Genomic DNA, 19,937 nt, shown 5'->3' with positions numbered 1-19,937 from the left:
TGCATTTTATAGTTCATAGACCTCAAATACACCACAACCAAGCTTCAAACAAATTGTCATCACATATGAACATGATTTGCACCATATAAAAAAGAATCCAAATTTTCATTAAAAAATAGGCTTACCGCCATTTTTCATGTTTCAGGTCTCAAGAATTGATTTTATGGACAGAGAACGGATCCACCATTGGTCCCCAAATAGTGTTATTCATTGCTACTCAACGTCGGCATGGTGCCACATCAATCTGGTTCAAGCCGAAAATCGATCTCCAACATCCCGATCTTTTCACAAGAAATTCCACATGAATAACCCACAAGAGAAGAGAGAGGGAGGAGAGAGAAAGACATATTTTGGATCTCCCTAATCAATCCATCATTTTTTTGAAGGTGGAGACAGTGATCGAAAGTGAAAAAATGTAGGAGCAGGTTGATGTGATCTATTGATATGGTTGTTCTTTGGCTGTGTGTGTGTGTGTGTGTGCGCGTGCGCGCGCTTCATTTTCATTATCATCACCTACAAGAGAATGTTTTTTCTTCATGCCATAAAAGAAATGCCCCCTCTCCCTCACGTGAAAAATTGGGGGCTAGGGGAGGCCCCAAAGGTCACCACCCCTTCCCCCTTAAGCCTCTTTATACTTCTTTGGTCCCTACTTGCTCAGGCACCCGCACAACTCCAGTTTCTAGCATCCAAATCAAAGTCCCAAATTTTTTACATGACTGTCTCGGAGTCTTGTACTGCTTGAAACTTGTTCCACTTCATTCTGACACCTAGAAAGTTTACTAAAAATCAAACACTATTGCAAGGTCCATCTTCAAAAGCACTTTTAAATCTCACCTTCCATAATTGATTAAAATTGTCAAGTCCACATTTTTTCCCTTTTTTTAAAGCTTAAAATCCCGCTCTCATTAGTGACCATGAGATAGGGCAAATCAGCTTGTCAAATCCATGAACTGATCTACACATAAATAAACCATAAAAAGAGCATAAAGCTGCTTCAAAGAAGAATACACAACAAAACACAAACACAACTCATACCCTACCCTCTAACAAATTCAATGCATGAAGATTCATGAGAGATATACCAAGCATAATTTGCTAGAGATCCAGCTAGTTGCTAACCAACTGCTCCAACACAGAGTAGCTAAAAAGAACTATCAAAGGAGTCATCCTAAGTGGTGGTCTGACTTGCCTACCTGACCTAGGACAACTAGACCAAGAACTCCTACTAGGCAAGGACTCCTATAACCTGGTCTTTTATTTTCAGATACTTTTCATTCATCACTTTTTAATACTTTAGGACTTGATACTCAAGCATATAAAAAAGAGGAAGCTAAGCATATCGTGTCTCAAGGAGAACAAGGCATCGATCTCACGTCCTATCTCGGTGCCTAAGAACCTACCAAGCTCTCGCAAGGTGACACTAAATCAGTTTTTTCTTTTACTCACTTTTATTTTCACTCCAACCATCCTTATTTATTTTTTTGGCTCAATGTCACCCCTAAGAAGACAAGGCATCGAGATTCTGGGTATGTTGACTCGTGCATCAGGAACCTACCAGGTCTTTACAAGGCAATGATAATCTGCCCTTGGAATTTTTCTTTCTTTATTTTTTATTTTAGGGGTTAGAACCCCTTTTTACACACCTCTGTATTTTATATATATTTCAAATATCTTCATTTTTTATTCTCTTTCTTTTATTTGGCAAGCTTCCCTCTCTGCCTCACAATTAACAAAGATTCCTAGAAACAATTGCCTAGTAGGCTTACAAGATAGGGTCACTAAAGACTACTCTCAAAACAGATCTTTAAATGCCTAACAATGCCTTTGCAGAAGGTGGAAAATTCCTCAGACCTCCCTAGACATACCGAACCAAACCCTAGGACTTCATGCCTTGAATGCTAGTCCCCCACAAAATAAGAAAATTCCCCACAAACACATATACATTCGATTAAGGGGTAAAATACTCAAAAAGAAAGAATAACACTTGGACTTAGCCACAAGAAGCTTCTGCCAACAAGAGGCTCCTTCCAGGTACTTCATCGAATCTGTTTAGTACATCACTAAGATAAGAAACCATTAACTGCACTCACACCAACCAAACAAATGGCCTTCTTGGCCTAACAAAATCAGACATAAATCCAACAAGAACGACCCTCTTGGCCTAATGAAAATATAGCTACAAAGAGCACCATTCAACATCCTATTGCTAAAAACAAACCCTTGGTCCCCACATAAATCATACCAAAGTATAAAACTAGACCAAGGGGATGGGTTGCTTAGGTCCTACACTAAATGCATCAAATTATTAGCTAGCCCCTGCATAAATTGCAAGGGGTGTCTAATAAATATGTTGGTGAATGATCCTATGCATCCATGAAAGAATAGGAAGATGGTCAATCACTACTTGGCTCATCACCCATATTAACCATTGATAGCCATAACAAGACATCTCATAGTAGTCTTAGGTTAATAAGATTGGACAATTCTAATAACCCCTCAGGACCACAATTGAGAAATACATCCTCAACAAAGGCATAATTTGCCAACGAATCTGCAAAGCAATTACACTGACAAGGAACCATCTAACAAGTTACTATCTCAAAAATCTCAAGTATATCCAAAGCTACACGATGATACATCTACCCTACGGAATGGGATCCCTCACACTATAAGTCCCATTCAATTGGTTGATCACTAACTGTGAGTCACCTTTCACCAATAAACGGCGGATGCCACCACGTTGAGCTATATTTAGCTCCATGATTAAGGGCTTGTATTTTGCCATGTTATTAGTAAAAATGGTACCTAAATAGACTCCCATTTTCATAACAACTCTACATGGGGGGTCTTTAATAATCATACCAACACTCACATGCTTAGTGTGTCCTTGTGAAGCTCCATCATCAAAATACAAAGTATAGACCCATTCTTCATTAACATGCCATGCCATACCGATTAGCCTACTCATACTTATGGCAGTAAGTCACGAGAGAGAAGATGTATGACAAGTACAATCCCTCCTTCCTCACTAAACTCAATAGGGATGCTAATAAAAACCCTATGACATTCGTGGCATTAGACCTTAATATCCCACGTGAAAGATCTACCTTGCTACTCACTAATATGATAACCCTTACTTCACCAGATCACTCAACCTTAGTGGTAACACTACTCTAAATATGGATATTCAAGATAAGGAATGATTTTGCCTATTTGATTGCCTTGGCACCTACTGCAAGTTTAAGCTAGATCTCGGGAGACTTGCAAAGGCACCAAGTTTGACGTCAGCCCTTATATAAAATAGGGCTTCAACTTATTAAAGTTTATTTTCAAACTCTATCCCCTGCAAATCCGCTAAAAGGTTGTAGAGCCATTCTTTCTTGTATGGATGATCTTATAAGGGCCATCCCATTTGGGTTTTAACTTACCACAAAGTAACTCATGACATGCATCATAATATAGGACCAACTAACCCTTCACAAATTTATATCTTTTAGTATGAAGGTCATGAAGCAATTTCATTCTCTACTTCCCTACCTCTTGATGTAAGAAAGCCTGCAATTGGAACTCATCAAGATGTGCTAGGGAGGTCAACCTTTCTTACAATGCTTCCTCTTTACCTAAAGAATGGTTCAATGCAAACCTCACAATGGGTAGCTAAATTTCCAAGGGCAAGACACACTCTTTCCTATATACTAGCTTAAATGGGGTGTGGCATGTTTCTCTCTTAAATGTAGTAGTATTATAAGCCTAGATGGCCACATGAAGTTTCATGTCCAAGTCATGCTTACCCTCATATACAATTTTGGGTAAAATTTCTACACAAGTTGCTTGTTGATACTCTCTACTTGTCCATTTGCTTGGGGATTATATAGGGTGGTTTTATTATGTTTAATTTTTTGACTTTAGTCAAGGCTTCTATGACCTTATTTAGAAAGTGTGTCTGACTGTCAAACACCAATTCTTTAGGTGGACCAAAACAATAGACAATTTGTTCCATAATAAAACTGGTTATTTCCTTGGTACTGTCCTTCATTGTAGCTCAAGCTTCAGACCATTTTGTAAAGTAGTCCATCGCCACAATGATATATCACTTCTGCATAGTAGATGTAGAGGAAGGACGCATAGGTCTAATAAAATTGATGTCCCACTTCTCAAAGGGCAAAGTTACATAGGATTAAGCGGACACTTACACTTTTCCCTAATATCATGTCTCTAACAAACATCACAATTCTCAACATATGCAAAAGCATCTTGAAAAATCATCGGTCACCAATAGCCGGAACATAAAGCTTTCTGGGTAGTGAGCCATCCAAGAAAATGGCCTCCACATCTTGAATCATGACATTCTTATAGAATAAAGGGTATCTCATCAAGGACCACACAATGACAATAAATCTCATCCACACCTTTTCTATATAAGACACTCGCTATTATTGAAAAGAAAAGTGCTTTCCTACTTAATCTTTCTCTTCTTGCATTTAGAAAGAGTTTCCACTAGGTTGCCTGTTGATAGGTAATGCGTGATAGACATATACCATGACGGAATAGAGACTGCATCAATTTTGTATAAATTCTTATAGTCACTAATATTATCTCACTCTTCCTTAGGCTCACCAAAATATACTAGACACTCTACGATACCTTGTAGCTTTGATGACTTGCTCCTAATCTCATAGTCAAAATCCTACAAAGAGATCAACCACTTGGCTAGGCGATTAGGGGATTGAAGCTTGTTCAGTAATAAGCGCATCCCTTTGCCTAGGTGAAGAACACCACCTTCTCATAAAGAATATAGTGTTTGAACTTTCTGGTGGTGAATACCATAGCCAAGCAAGCCTTCCCCAAATAGTTCTAATGAAGCTTTGAAATTCTCAACTTTCGACTTGCAAATGCAATAGGATGATAAAGCTATGCCTCCCAATTTTGGGATAGGCAACAACTAATACTACACCTTGTCGCAACCATAAATATATAGAAAATCTCACCCCTTTTTGGAGATTTTAAAACTGGCACTTTGGATAATTCCATTTTAACATCTTCAAATGCCACTTTTCATGCTTTTGTCCATTCAAAAACATGGCTGTGAGATAAAAGATTCGTCAAACAAAGGTTGGTTTGTGTAGAAGTACTTGTGGTATGTTGTTTTAGGAGCTATCATGTATCCTATATGCCAAATTGTATTTCAATAGATTGGGATTGAGACTATTACGAGGAGGTAGATCTTACCTCGGAGATAGATGATGACCACGATTATTTTGTGCTTCTCAAATGCATCTCTAAAACGGTTCTTTTGGTTGCTTTCTCTTATAGAGAGCTTCGAAAGTGGGGGAGAAGCTATAGATCTTGTACAAGAGTTTTTTGACCATACGAGTTGTGTCCCTCTATGGTCACCTAAGAGACTTTGAAGTTCCAACCTACGAATATAATCTAGTCTTTTCTTTGGGTGACACGGGTATAAGATCAACTTAAGCACATACAATCCACCCTTCTAGAGACTCATCTTGTGGAGACTATACTTAGAATCCCCATAAACTTTTATCATGTGTTGAGGCATCTAGGAAATTTGTAAAATGTAGGTAGATAATGATTACACATTAGTAACTCCACATCACAAGGAGATGAGACAACTACTAGGCATTTAGGAAAATTTTTAAATTGCAAGTAGATAATGATAGCGACTAAAGATTTGATGACATTAGTAAAACTCTTGGGTAGCCAAACATGGGCAGATTGTCAATAGGTCACAAGATTGAAGAAAGGTATTGTCATAGTAGGGAAAAATTGTGAAGCATGATATGTAAACTAAGCAGCTCCATTATGCAAGTTAGGATAGGTTGTCATGTTAGAGTGCAGCAAATGTGGAAGCATATAACCGAATTGTTAGAAAGAAGTGAATAGCAAATGTGGAAGCATATAACCATATTATTAGAAGTGAATAGGAGGTGCATGTGCGCGCGCGCGCACACACACACACACACACACACACACACACACACACACACACACACACACACACACACAGGTGGAGAAGAAGCTTAAACATTGTAATTTGCTAATGTTAAATATTGAAGACATATATGCAATGGCTGCTTGAGCATGAACAACTTAGAAAACTCTCACTTTGCATGAAAAAATTTGTCATTGTGACCCAGGGGTAGGGCAATCTAAACATGTTGAGAAAATAATTAAAAAATGATTAGGTTAGGTAGATTGCAAGATACTTGTTTAACCTACTCTTGTACGCTTGTGCCTATCCTAGAGATAACCAAATCTCTAACTTCCCCTCAGATTTTGAACATAGTATAAGGTTGAGGGATCCTAAATGCTGACAAAGAATTACCCAAGGAAGTGCCTTGGTGAACAAATCTATCAAGTTATTCTCTGACCTACAATACATCACATCAATGGTTCTATCCATAAATAAATGAAGTGGTACTAGATCTCTATGTGCTTCTTCCTTGCATAAAATAGAAGATTTTGTGCCCAGGCTATGCAAATCTCATTGCCACACAAAAGTGTAGTAGCACCTATCTATTGCAATAGCTTATAGTCAATTGCTTGCGATTAATATCACTAGCCTAGTTTGAGTTTGTCTAGCCTTGAAGCACCAAAGGCAAATCACTTGCACTCATTTGATAAAATAGAACTAGATTGCCTCCACACCCCCCCCCCCCTTCATGTGCGAGTTTGTGCATGTCCCAATGGGTTGAGCACATTTCTTTTTAGTGATGATGCGGTCACCTATTTCTGGCACCTGTTGTATGGTTGATTTGTCATCATTATATTGGATGACTTTTATTATTTCACTATTTTGTGCCAAATTGCTAGCCAATGTAATCATATTGGGGGACTATTTATGGTTATGCACTTTCTTCTCCAGATTTGTCCATAGCATACATCTACATGCAAGTTCTATTAGAGAGGGAATTAGTGCCAGTGCCCACACAATGGATGACTCATATTGTTCATGTACTATCTCATGTCTTGGTATATATGGATTCCATTTTTTGAGCATATTTTTTCTTCTAAGTTCTTTATGTAGTCTTCTTTCCTTTGCAATGTTTCCCTTTTCTCTTCTTAGAGTGCCCTCTATGCTTGAGTACTTGGTGTCGTTTTCTCCTATTACAGGTTTGTGTTTTGATCCTTCTATTGATTGGACCTATCTTGCACTGTTGTAAGTGTTCTATAGCTTGAGTGACCACTTGCTGTAGCTTTTTGATCTATTTTCACCTTGTTTAGCTTGGAGTTTGGCTATATTAGGTTTCATTTTGTGTTTGCAAGTTGAGGCAACCTGAGGAAGTGTGCATGCAGGAAGCTATACAACTACATGAAGTTAGTAGGATGCATGCATATATTCTCAAGGCAAGGTTGCTTAAACAATACATTCATTTGACCACCCTACTCCTCATGTATGCCAAGTGTGGATACTCACAAAAGCACAAGATGTGTTTGATGAGCTTGGAGCAACCGATTGAGTTTCTTGGAATGTAGTAATTGCAAGATTTGCTGAGCATGCACATGGTAATGGGAAGGTCTAAAATGTAGTGGGTACTTGTGAGTAAAAGTGTATTCCCAAATATAGTCACTTTTAGTTGCGTTTTTAAAGCTTGTGGTATCATAGAAGCAATTGATAAGGGTAAAGAGATACACGCTAAGGTTCTTAATGTATCTATTACATAAGGATTTGTTAAATTATTTTATGAAAAAAAATCTTTTATGAAAAAAAAAAACTCACAGTAAGGGATTTATAAATTGTGGCAAAAAGTTATAGAAGAGTTAAGAAAACATCGCAAAATAGATTACATGGGATGTATTGAACATGCCATGAGCATATGCAATATACAGGATTTATACATAGTGACCCTCCACCGCTCTTGTCTTGGTATATGGATTCCATTTCTTGAGCATCTATCTTTTGAGTTCTTTTGTAGTGTTTTTCTTTCTTTGCAATGTTTCTCTTCTTTCTTGTGTTTGTGCAATTTATTATAACAAATTCTCATGCTTCCATTTATACATTCTATTTTAACAAGGTACTTAAGGAAAGAAGAGTAGTGTTGTCCAAGAGGTAATAGGAGTTAATAGTGCAAAAAAGTGTAGCATAATAGCAATAACAAAACTTGTTGTAGTAGCCATGCTAGTAAAAATACAGCAGCAAGTACCAAGAGTGTGGGTTGCATATAAAAAAGAGAGCATCAGCATGTCTACAGGGTTGAATAAGTAGATATGGCACCAATAATAGGTTTGTTGATAAGAGTAATATCACACACACTAACTACATTAGGAAAGACAAAAAAAATCTTTTTTATTTGTTCTCTAATGTCCTCTCTATGGATTTTGGATTTCTCAAAGTTTATCTATAGATTAAAGGCTTTTTTTAATCTCTTTCCTTGAGTTGAAGTAAGAGAGGTGGTAAATGATTTGGTCATTTCCATGTTCAATTAGGCTCAAGTCATGTATATGCTAGTCTAATATGACTATTTTATTGACATTGAAATGTGACATTTTTAAATATCTATTATATGTTGGAAAACTCAACAAGATGTTGAAATCCAAAGCATTTTTTATTAGAGAATGAAAAGTTTGATTTGTGTATATGGTAGTTTTTGAATTGTTGTATTGAGGTCCTTGTTGATAGGAAATCCTTCACAAAACTCCTATAGTTGTTTCTACTACAAATGATAATGCTTTTTGGCTTGCAAAATATGTTTTAGAGTATGTCACATCTAGGTTTGTTTTGACCTTTTGTATTAGATTTCATGACAGAGACAAAACCTTTTTGAAACATCATTTGTCTTTGAAATTGTAAGAGCATGCCACTTCTAAAATTAGAACACCAAATATTCTTGAATTTTATGTGTGTTTTCATATTTTAAAGCAGTTCAAAAAATTCTACCATAATTACTCCAAAAATAACACATTTAAAGTTCTATATTTTTATGAGTATCATTGGAAGTCTTCACTAGATTCATTATATAATTTCTTTTATTTAGACAAAAATGGTATCACTTTAAGTCTAAGCTAGAACTTTAGCCACATATTTTATAATATAAAATTAAAGATAGGTCCTTAAAGGAATCCTTGACTACCTCTACCAATTTTTCTTTTGTTTTATCTTTGGACTCCTTAGCCTTTATAATCTTGATATTAGCTTCCATGTCTTGTTGGATCTTCCTATCTTTCCTGTTGACTTGAGGCTCTCGATATCTTGACTTTATTGTTGGATCAAAGCTTTCTAAATCTTTGCTCTTTGGATATGTTGTTTGATCTTTGATTTTCAATTAGTGAGCTCTTCTTATAAAACTTGTATTTTTTTGCTAGATTTCGATGTGATCCTAGTGAGTCATGCATCACCCCATCTTTTGCCTCGAAAGTTACCTTTGCAATGCAATGCATAGCACCCTTAGAAGCTTAGCCACACCTTTATGTCCTTACGACATTTCTTTCTCCATGTATAAGATTACAATGTTGTAAATTTCACTCACACACACACACACACACACACACACACACACACACACACACACACACACACACACACACACACACAGATCAATTTCTTTATAGAGGGAAAAAGGGTACACATGAATACTTCACATCTCCCTTCCCCCATAAATCTTAGGTGATTTGTTCAAAAACTTAAAGTCATTGACAATACTTAATAGAATGGAGATGTATTGTACACACACACACACACACACACACACAAATTTCTTTATAGAGTGAATAAGGGTACACATGAATACTTCACATCTCCTTTTCCTTGTAAATCTTGGGTGATTTGTTCCAAAACTTCAAGACATTGACAATACTTGATAGAATGGAGATGCATTGTTTTATCCATGCCTTGGACACTTAAAAAACCAAACAGAATGGCAAAGAACACTCCCAACAAATAACTTTTCCAAAATAGACTTCACAAACCTTTAGTCACCAATGATGATTTCTCTAATTGTGATTCATTGCATAGATATATATGCAAACTAGAAATAAACAAATCATAGTTAGTAGTATGTGTGTTTGTGTGAAACAATGTCATTATTGTCATTTCATAAACTCGCCCATAATTACAAAGTACATACGACTTTGAGAAGTTCAAAATGATTCCAAAAAACTCAAATTAGAAGAGTCACACTTATTCATTTTCCAAAGGAAAATTTGGTTTCAAATGATTATGCAAAAGTGAAGCTACCCATAAGCTTAAGCTTTCAAGGAACCTACACTAAATCAACAAGGAATGACAAATTGCATAGACTTTGCCATCTAAACAAGCATCATTATGAAAATCTTGCACAATGCTTGAATACCCAAGATCTAAGTTAAGGTGATTAAAGAACCATGATTGCAAATGGACACATTTGACCAAAACTATGATAAGAACCATTCATCTATTCTACATGGGTATCCCCATTTAGACACATTTGTCTCCATGTTGTGCCTGGTTTGGCTACTCACTAGTAGTAGAACTGAATTAAGCACAACACCGAGCTTGAAACAAGAATGAACAAGTACCTTTAAGTCTTGAATATGATTGCCTTAGAAGAGACCCATCATAATTCATACCCTTTGCACGATTAACTTGGAGATGACTACCATTAGAGCCATCCAATATATTTCATACCCTTTACATTGTTGACTTGGAGATGTCTAATGAGTAATCTTGAAGCTATCTAACATTATCCACTCATTGTAGAAGACAATCGACTTGGGTAACCTTCCACCAACTAATAATAGCCTTACATTTTAGATCAAAACCACGCTTACTTCTAAGCAAGGTAAAGGTCCATGTAAATCTTCATGGCACATCTTGATATGACCTATTTAGGCAACACTCATTTTTCTTTTTCATTTATTCAATGGAGAGTCACTTTGAAACATATAGATTAGTTAAGTTTCTTTCTTGCGAGGAATTGTAACAAAGAGTCATGACAATGAAAACCACAAGGATCATGAGAGCAAATAGTTGTGAAAGCTAAGGGTCAAGGATCATGAAGACAAGAATTAGCACACATACTTACTACATTAGGAAAGGCAAAGCGACTCTTTTTATGTGTTCTCTCTGATGTCCTCTCTAAATTTCTCTTGGCTTTTGGATTCCTCAAAGTTCATCTATAGATTGAAGGCTTTTTTAATCTCTTTCTTCAAGTTGAAGTAAGAATAGTGGTAAATGTTTTGCTCATTCCCATGTTCAATGAGGCTCAAGCTGTTTACATGTTGGTCTAATATGACTATTTTACTTGACATTGAAATGTGAATTTTTAAAGTATCTATTGTATATTGGAAAACTCAACAAGATGTTGAAATCCATAGCATTTTTTTACTAAAGAAATAAAAAGTCTGATATGTGTATATGGTAGTTTCTGAATTGTTGTATCGAGGTTCATGATGCAGATAGGAAATCCTTCACCAAACTCCTACCATTTTTCCTACGGCAAATGATAATGCTTTCGGCTTGCAAAAGATGTTTTAGCATATGTCATATCTAGGTTTGTTTTGACATTTTGTATTAGATTTCATGACGGAGCCAAAACCTTTTGTATGTCATATTTAGGTTTGTTTTGACCTTTTATATTAGATTTCATGACAAAGCCGAAACCTTTTTGAAAAATATTTTGTCTTTGAAATTGTAAGAGCATGCCACTTCTAAAATCAAAATACCAAATATTCAAACTTGAATTTGATAATGGCTAAGTTTAGATCCAACTTTGGGGCTACTATAAATGTAGAATAAGCTATACTAGAGTTAGCTTTACATGGGAAATATAAGAGGAAGACCTTCAAGCTCATAGACTTTCTTCTCATGATAGCAAATGTACAGAAATATGTAGACTTGTTGATTTGAAGTGCCACCAACCTTGAGCTTGATAGAATAGGTAGACTTGTCCACAAGCGTAGGAATATGTTATCCTTGGCTCTATTATTAAAGTCAAGAGATAGTTGAGTATAATATGGCTACCATCAGATTGCTCAGATAAGACTATTATATGCTTCAATAGAAAATTTAGGATACTATTGCAATGTACTTGATGAATATATTATTTATGGATATTTGTTTGCAACAAGGTTGAGCTTTAAAAATCTTGTATTTCCTAATTTACCTTGCTTTAGTCATACTACTTTCTTTCCCTTAACATGGTCGAACTATTTTTCATTCTATGGTTTCACTATCTTATTATTGTAGGATGGACTTATGGATTTTGAAAAATAGCCCTAGTGATTATACTTAAAAAATCATAACTCGATCCTTAATTTTTATCTTGAGTAGAGGGCAAGCTTGAGAAATTCAAGCCTTTTTCTTTGTAGATAATGAACTTGAATAGAAATGTGCTTCAATAGAAAATTTAGGTTACTATTGCAATGTACCTGATGAATATATTATTTATGGATATTTGTTTGTGACAAGGTTGAGCTTTAAAAATCTTGTTTTTCCTAATTTACCTTGCTTTAGTCATACTATTATCTTTCCATTAACATGGTCGAACTATTTTTCATTCTATGGTTTCACTATCTTATTATTGTAGGATGGACTTATGGGTTTTGAAAAATATCCCTAGTAATTATATTTTTATCTTGAGTGGATGGCAAGCTTGAGACATTCAAGCCTTTTTCTTTGTAGATAATGAACTTGAATAGAAATGCGCTTCAATAGAAAATTTAGGTTACTATTGCAATGTACCTGATGAATATATTATTTATGGATATTTGTTTGCAACAAGGTTGAGCTTTAAAAATCTTGTTTTTCCTGATTTACCTTGCTTTAGTCCTACTGTTTTCTTTCCATTAACATGGTTGAACTATCTTTCATTCTATGGTTTCACTATCTTATTATCAAGAAAATTCTATAGTATTTACTTCAAAAACAACACTTTTAAAGTTCTATATCTTTATGAGTATCATTGGAAGTCTTCACTGGATCCAATGTAAGATTTCTTTTAATTAGACAAAAAATGGCCTCACTTTCTAAAGTCTAAGCTAGAACTTTAGCCACATATTTTATAACATAAATTACAGATAGGTTCTTATTAAAGGAATCCTCGACTACCTCTACCAATTTTTCTTTTGTTTTATCTTTGGATTCCTTCTTAGCCTTTATAATCTTGATATTAGCTTCCATGTCTTGTTGGGTCTTCCTCTCTTTGATGTATACTTTGAGGCTCTCGATATCTCACCTTTACTTTTGGATCAAAGCTTTCTAGATCTTTGCTCTTCTAGATATAAAGTTTGATATTTGATTTTCTATTAGTGAGCTCTTCTTATAAAACGGGTATTTTTTCATTATATTTTGGAGTGACCCTAGTGAGTTATGCATCGCCTTATCTTTTTGCTCAAAAGTTACCTTTGCAATTCAATGCATATCACCCTTAGAAGCTTAGCCACACCTTTATGTCCATATGGCATTGCTTTCTCCATGTTTAATATCACAATGTTGTAAATTTCACAGGCGTGCGCGTGCTTGCACACACACACATATTTGCTTATAGAGGGGAAAAGAATATACATCAATACTTCACATCTCCCTTCCCTTGTAAATCTTAGGTGATTTGTTTCAAAACTTCAAGATATTGACAATACTTGATAAAATGGAGATGTATTGCATGCACGCACGCACGCACGCGCGCGCGCACACACACACACATTTCTTTACTTCACATCTCCCTTTCCCCATAAATCTTGGGTTATTTGTTCCAACTTCAAGATATTGATAATACTTGATAGAATGGAGATGTATTGTTTTGTCCATGCCGTAGACACATTAAAAACCAAACAGAATGGCAAAGAATACTCTCAACAAATAACTTTGCCAAAACACACTTCTCATACCTTTAGTCACCAATGATGATTCCTCTAATCATGATTCATTGTGTGTGTGTGTGTGTGTGTGTGTGTGTGTGTGTGTGTGTGTGTGTGTGTGTGTGTGTGTGTGTGTGTGTGTGTGTGTGTGTGTGTGTGTGTGTGTGTGTGTGTGTGTGTGTGTGTGTGTGTGTGTGTGTGTGTGTGTGTGTGTGTGTGTGTGTGTGTGTGTGTGTGTGTGTGTGTAAACTAGAAATAAACAAATCACACTCAGTAGTGTGTATGTCTATGTGAAAAAATCTCATCATTATCATTTTATAAACTCACCCACAATTGCAAAGTACATGTGACTTTGAGAAGTTCAAAATGATTCCAAAAAACTCAAAATCTTAAGTCATACTTATTCATTTGCTAGAGGAAAAAGTGGCTTCAAATGATTATGCCAAAGTGAAGCTATCCATAAGCTTAAGCTTTCAAGGAACTTACCATTAGGGGGAATATGGACTCAAAAAAGAGCCTTGTAAGAAATCGATTAGGAATCCTTAATCTTGGATTAGTCCCTCTTCAATGGTCATCATTGCATGCCTTTTTGTTCCTATCCCCTCTACATTCCTAAGCTTCACCCACTTTTTGTGGTGGACCCTACATAGAAAGGAGGGGAGTCTCCCTTTCTTTTCACCCTAGTAACTAGCCCTTTTCATTCTCTAAGTTGAAACCACCACTCTTCCAAAAGTGCCACATTAGCAACTCGGATTTATTTTTACCCCTAAATATAACTTTTTATAAAATTTTACAAAAATGATATTTTTAAAAAAAATATCCAATTATATTGCAAGTTGAAATACTCATTTTCTATATACTTTTTTGTACTAAAGACCCTCTACATCACTTCATCCTCCAAGAAGGGCTTGCCACTCTTTAAAAGGTGTCACATCAACCACTTTGATTTATTTTTATTCTATTTTTTTTTTTCAAAAGGCATCCAATTATATTGCAAGTTGAAATACTCATTTTCTATATACTTTTTTACATTGAAGGCCCTCAAAATCGGCTCATAATTTTTAATACCCACACATGTGAGACTTAGGACCCTATAGAGATAGTTATATACTTTATGCTCCACTACTTCTCTTAATTGCCACATCAATAGGGTGGACTAATTTAGATCCCCAAAAGTGACATTTTCTCTCCCTTTTCAAAACATGGTCTTTTGAATCTCTAGTAGTGTCTAACTATATTATATATGCATCTAAGCATTTTTCATGCTCTCTTTTGTCCTCTAGTCGTTCCAAATCAGTATTATCCCATGAAAACTTAATCTACTCCATTTTCTCTCTTTCTCTAATGGAACCATTGATGAGGGACATAAGCAATCGTAAGAGAAAGGTGGATTTGCATGTTCATATAGATGAAGATAGCAAGTATGGACTAGATGTAAAAACTGCTTTTTAATATTGTTTAGAGGAAAATAAAAATATTCATCTTTGGATGGATGGTTCCTTGTATCCTAATGATTTGAGCACTAGGTTAAATCCACCTTTTAAATTCACTTCTTTATTACTTACATTTATCGGGGATGGTAAAAATGGTCTACTTGGTTATTGCAAATGCTTAGATGGAATATTCATATCCATCAATATTATCAATCAATGTTATATAGCACTCATTAATCTGTGTTACAATCCCAAGATTCTTTAAATGTGTTGCAAAAAGCCCTATAAGATCAATAAATCAAACTTTGAATGGTGAAGCACGAAAAGATGTGTGTAAGCATTAAGATTCGTCATTTTCTATTGAAAGACAATTTAAATCAACTTTATTTCTTTAAAATGTCTATTTTTTATTAGGAACTTTTTCAATATGATGCTAAAGCCTAAGATGAGGGTCAACAAATGGAGCTTCTAAAGGCATTCTTAACATGTAAGCATTTGATTGAAATTTGAGAGACCCTCGATATCGAGCTCTCCTACTTGCTGCTTTAAATGAGGTTCTTATAGATGTTCTTAATAGTTTATCCGTAGAAGAAGTTCAAATAGCATGTGATACAATTGGGGTTACTCGACAAGGCTATGAGGGTTTATACGATATGATAGCAACTGCATTGGCTCATAGCAAAATAAAGCACATGATTTTGCCTTGTCCATTTCAGCTAAGAGCTATAAGATGAACATGAAATATATACATTACTGATTTAATAGGAGAGTTTTTTTATTGTTGGAAAAATGGAAGTAGAGGGAACTAAAGCTAGAAATATTTATTATGACTATGATAACTTCAATAATATTTTTGTTGACCTGGTTAAGTTGTAATGTGACATGGCTCATTTCTACAAGATGCAATGCTCGGAAGGTATTGACGTGTCCTAATCTAACATTATGGCCTCAATATAATACACTTGTTTCTTTTAAGTTTGTACCAACTATGATTGCCAAGTTTTCGTTTCAACCTTGGAGTTTGTTATCAAGCTTGATGAATGCCAAATCATAAAGGGATGCAAGTTGGCAAGGATGGAACTTACATTGATGAATTATGCCATGGCCTATACAAAAGATAGCACACTTGTTCAACCGTTTAGTGTGCAATCAAAAAAGGAAATTTGGTGGCTTATACTATGTAGGCAAATTATCATACACGAGGGGGAAGTCATTGGTGATTGCCAGTATTGGCAATGCCTCATCCTCCCTCACTCCAAAAAATTTATCCACATCATGGAGAAACACGAATTCTTTGTTATCGATGAAGACTTTGCTCATTCTATCTATGTGATAATTTGCATTAACAACAGAGGATGTAGTCTCCTGCTCACCTGAGCCACCTCCTAAGGTGGTGTTATCCATAGCAACTATGGCTCTATCAACCATAAGGTCTAGAGCTTTTTCCTCTTCTATAGTCTTTGCTTCCTCTCTCGCATTGTCCATTGGTGAAGGATTTGGATCAAGGGCATCCTTTAGTAAGCCTCCCACATGCTCTTTAGCATCCACTATGACTACAACTGGATCTTCACCTTCATTGAGGAACAAAACAAAAGTGGCAATCCATGAGAGGTAGCTAGTGCCATGTTGATCAAAGCTATATTCCCTAGCTTGCCGAAGAGTGAGGTGCTTAAAGTAGGCGGGGGTGAGATTTGCACAAACTAACCTAGGCGCTTTTGAAATGCGTCCGTGCCATTGACGTACTTCAAGAGATTGCATGGCACACATTTCTCGTCGGAATCTTGGAACAAAAGGGTACATTCTTGTAAGTATGTGTTCATGTACTTGATAGGGTATTGCAGGTTTGGACCATACCACAATACTATATCATAGTACTTGATATTGGGACAAAAGATCTTGTAAAGATCTGATCTCTCAACTAATTTTGTACCCTGAAGGAGTTGCATGAAGCCATTAAGAGTGTGATCCATTGAGGAAGAAGGGGTGAAGGAGGCAAGTGCAAGGGTACTTCGGATAGGAGAAGTAGTTGGAGAGTTGAAAAATGAAAATGAGACCAAGTGGATGGTTTTTATAGGTCATAGAATTAAGAATTTTAGTTTAAAAAAATACATTAAATTATGTTAGTACAGTTTAGAAAATTAAAAAAATAAAATCACAAAATAACCCAAAATATAGAATGTTAGAGAATCTAAAATATTTAAAAATAAAAGCCAATGATCTATTCATGGTTACTTTTTAATACATCATTTTGTACAAAAATTTTGACTTGTTGTGAAGCACTCAATAACATATAATTCTTTTATATTTTATCCATCTGAAAGTAAAAAGACCAAATAAGATTTGAACTACTATGTCGTCCCAACCAAAACAAAACAATTCCAATATTAAACAAGCCACCTCTACCACCAATACAAAAGTTGAAGTTGCCCGTATGAATGCTTTCCATCAATATAAGATGCTCTCACATGTTAAGGAGATTCCAACAATCACTCATTGTGATTGGCTCGATTATTCCACTTGGCATATGAATTTGAATATCAAATGCTTGTCCATGTCTTTAGTGGACTCCAAGGGAATCCATTGGCCTACTTTTTTCATCCACAACGTTGATAATAGAAGCACAACGTCCAATCAAGTAACAAAATGTAATACTAGAGACCACCACTTTCCACGAAAAGATTTCACCTTTGTGCATCCCATCCACTTCATTTCATTCATCTTCAAAATTGGAATTAAGTCATCAATTACGTCCTTACAAATGAACATGAAAGGACATTGATGCTCATTAGTACTTTTGAAAATATATGCAAAAACATTAATTGCTACAAACCAGGAAGAAAGACCCATTGATCTTGAAGCTCTCCTGAATCTCAGTGAGCGATGAATGTCATGTACGATCTTCGTTTTTAATGTCTGAAGCGTCCATTCATCTAGAATGGACCATTCCAAAGAATTGAGATGTGGACAAAAAAGTAATTCAAGAGAACCATATGAATCAACTGATATATGCACTATATACATGAGCTTATAGAAAAAAATCTTGTGATGTCAAAGATATTGTAGTGATTATCCAATCATCGTTATCTCACCGACATCCACTTGCACAACTTTGTATGTCCTAGACAAGCTTTCCAAAGACTGGTTCTCACCAAGATTCGAAGGGAAAATGTCTGATAGGAGAGTAGTAAAAACCTCAAAAACATATGAGAAGTTGAGAATATAAAAGCAGTGACTTACAATTCAAGGGGAAAATTTGTTAAGTAGTCCTATGAGGTAGCTTCAAGTCCTTCACACCATACATGAACTAATGCAACGAGACCACCATCTCGAGCCTCCCAAAACCCAAGTCCTTTGCCCTTCCAATGATTTTTTAGTGACAAACTTGATGAGACCCTGTTGCTAGAGGTTACATATAGACCAATGAATCCTTCTTGAACAATACTCCTTCCCATTTGCCATGTTCATCCTTCGTATTGTGTACATATAGATAGCATATATGGAATCACGGGGTCGCCTTTGTTTAAATGTAGCTACCATTGAAATGGGAATGAAAGTAAGGAGGGCTGTGTGAGCACAGAAAGATGATAAATTTTGTGGAATTGAAGAAATAAAATTACAATGGAAGAAATAGAAAAAGTTGGGAGTTAGGTGGCTATGGCTAGGAGAATATGGGGGTTGTGTGGCTAGGCTATGCTCAAAAGAAAGAGAGAGGCTCGATGCTATGAGGTTGCGGCTGGGAGTGGGGACTATGTGGCTATGTATTTGTGGAATGGAGATTAAGATAATGACCATGGAAGAAAGTGAAAAGTTGGGTGCTATGTAGCTATGGTTGAGAGAAGCTGGGGCTGTGTGGCTATGGTTGAGAAGATGGAAGCATAGAGAGCTGAGAAGATTTGTGGAATGGAGGTAAAAGAATGACCAAACTGAAAGCATGTCTTGCAAAAAGACACCAAAAATTTTATTTTGACTACACATGTTATAAGGAAGAGATTTGGGGGAAGGAGAGGAAGCCATTTTTGGAGTGAGGAGAAAATTTTTAAATTTTGAGTGAAGCTACCCATAAGCTTAAGCTTTCAAGGATCCTACACTAAATCAATAAGGAATGACAAATTGCATAGACTTTGCCAACCAAACAAGCATCATTATGAAAATCTTGCACAAAGCTTGAATACCCAAGATCTAAGTCAAGATGATTAAAGAATCATGATTGCAAATGAACACCTTTGACCAAAACTATGATAAGCACTATTCGTCTTCTCTACATGGGTATCCCCATTTAGACACATTTGTCTCCATGTTGTGCTTAGTCTGGCTACTCACTAGTAGTAGAAAGGAATTAAGCACAACATCCAGCTTGAAAAAAGAATGAACAAGTATCTTTAAGTCTTGAATATGATTGCCTTAGAAGAGACCCATCATAATTCATACCCTTCAAACAATTGACTTGGAGATGACTACCATTAGAGCCATCCAATATATTTCATACCCTTTACATTGTTGACTTGGAGATGACTAATGAGTAATCTTGAAGCTATCTAACATTATCCACTCATTCTAACAACTTTGGTAACCTTCCACCAACTAACAATAGCCTTACATTTCTATTAGGAAATTTATATCAAAACCATGATTACTTCTAAGCAAGGTGACCGTGTAAATGTGCATCACACGTCTTGATATACCCTATTTAGGCAACACTGATTTTTCTTTTTC

The sequence above is a fragment of the Lygodium microphyllum genome, chromosome 8 (assembly GCF_053477565.2).
Source record: "Lygodium microphyllum isolate KBCC chromosome 8, Lygodium_microphyllum_v1.1.10, whole genome shotgun sequence".
In the NCBI taxonomy this organism is placed as follows: Eukaryota; Viridiplantae; Streptophyta; class Polypodiopsida; order Schizaeales; family Lygodiaceae; genus Lygodium; species Lygodium microphyllum.
The sequence above is the reverse complement of the archived record's forward strand: the minus strand, read 5'-3'. Positions refer to the sequence as shown.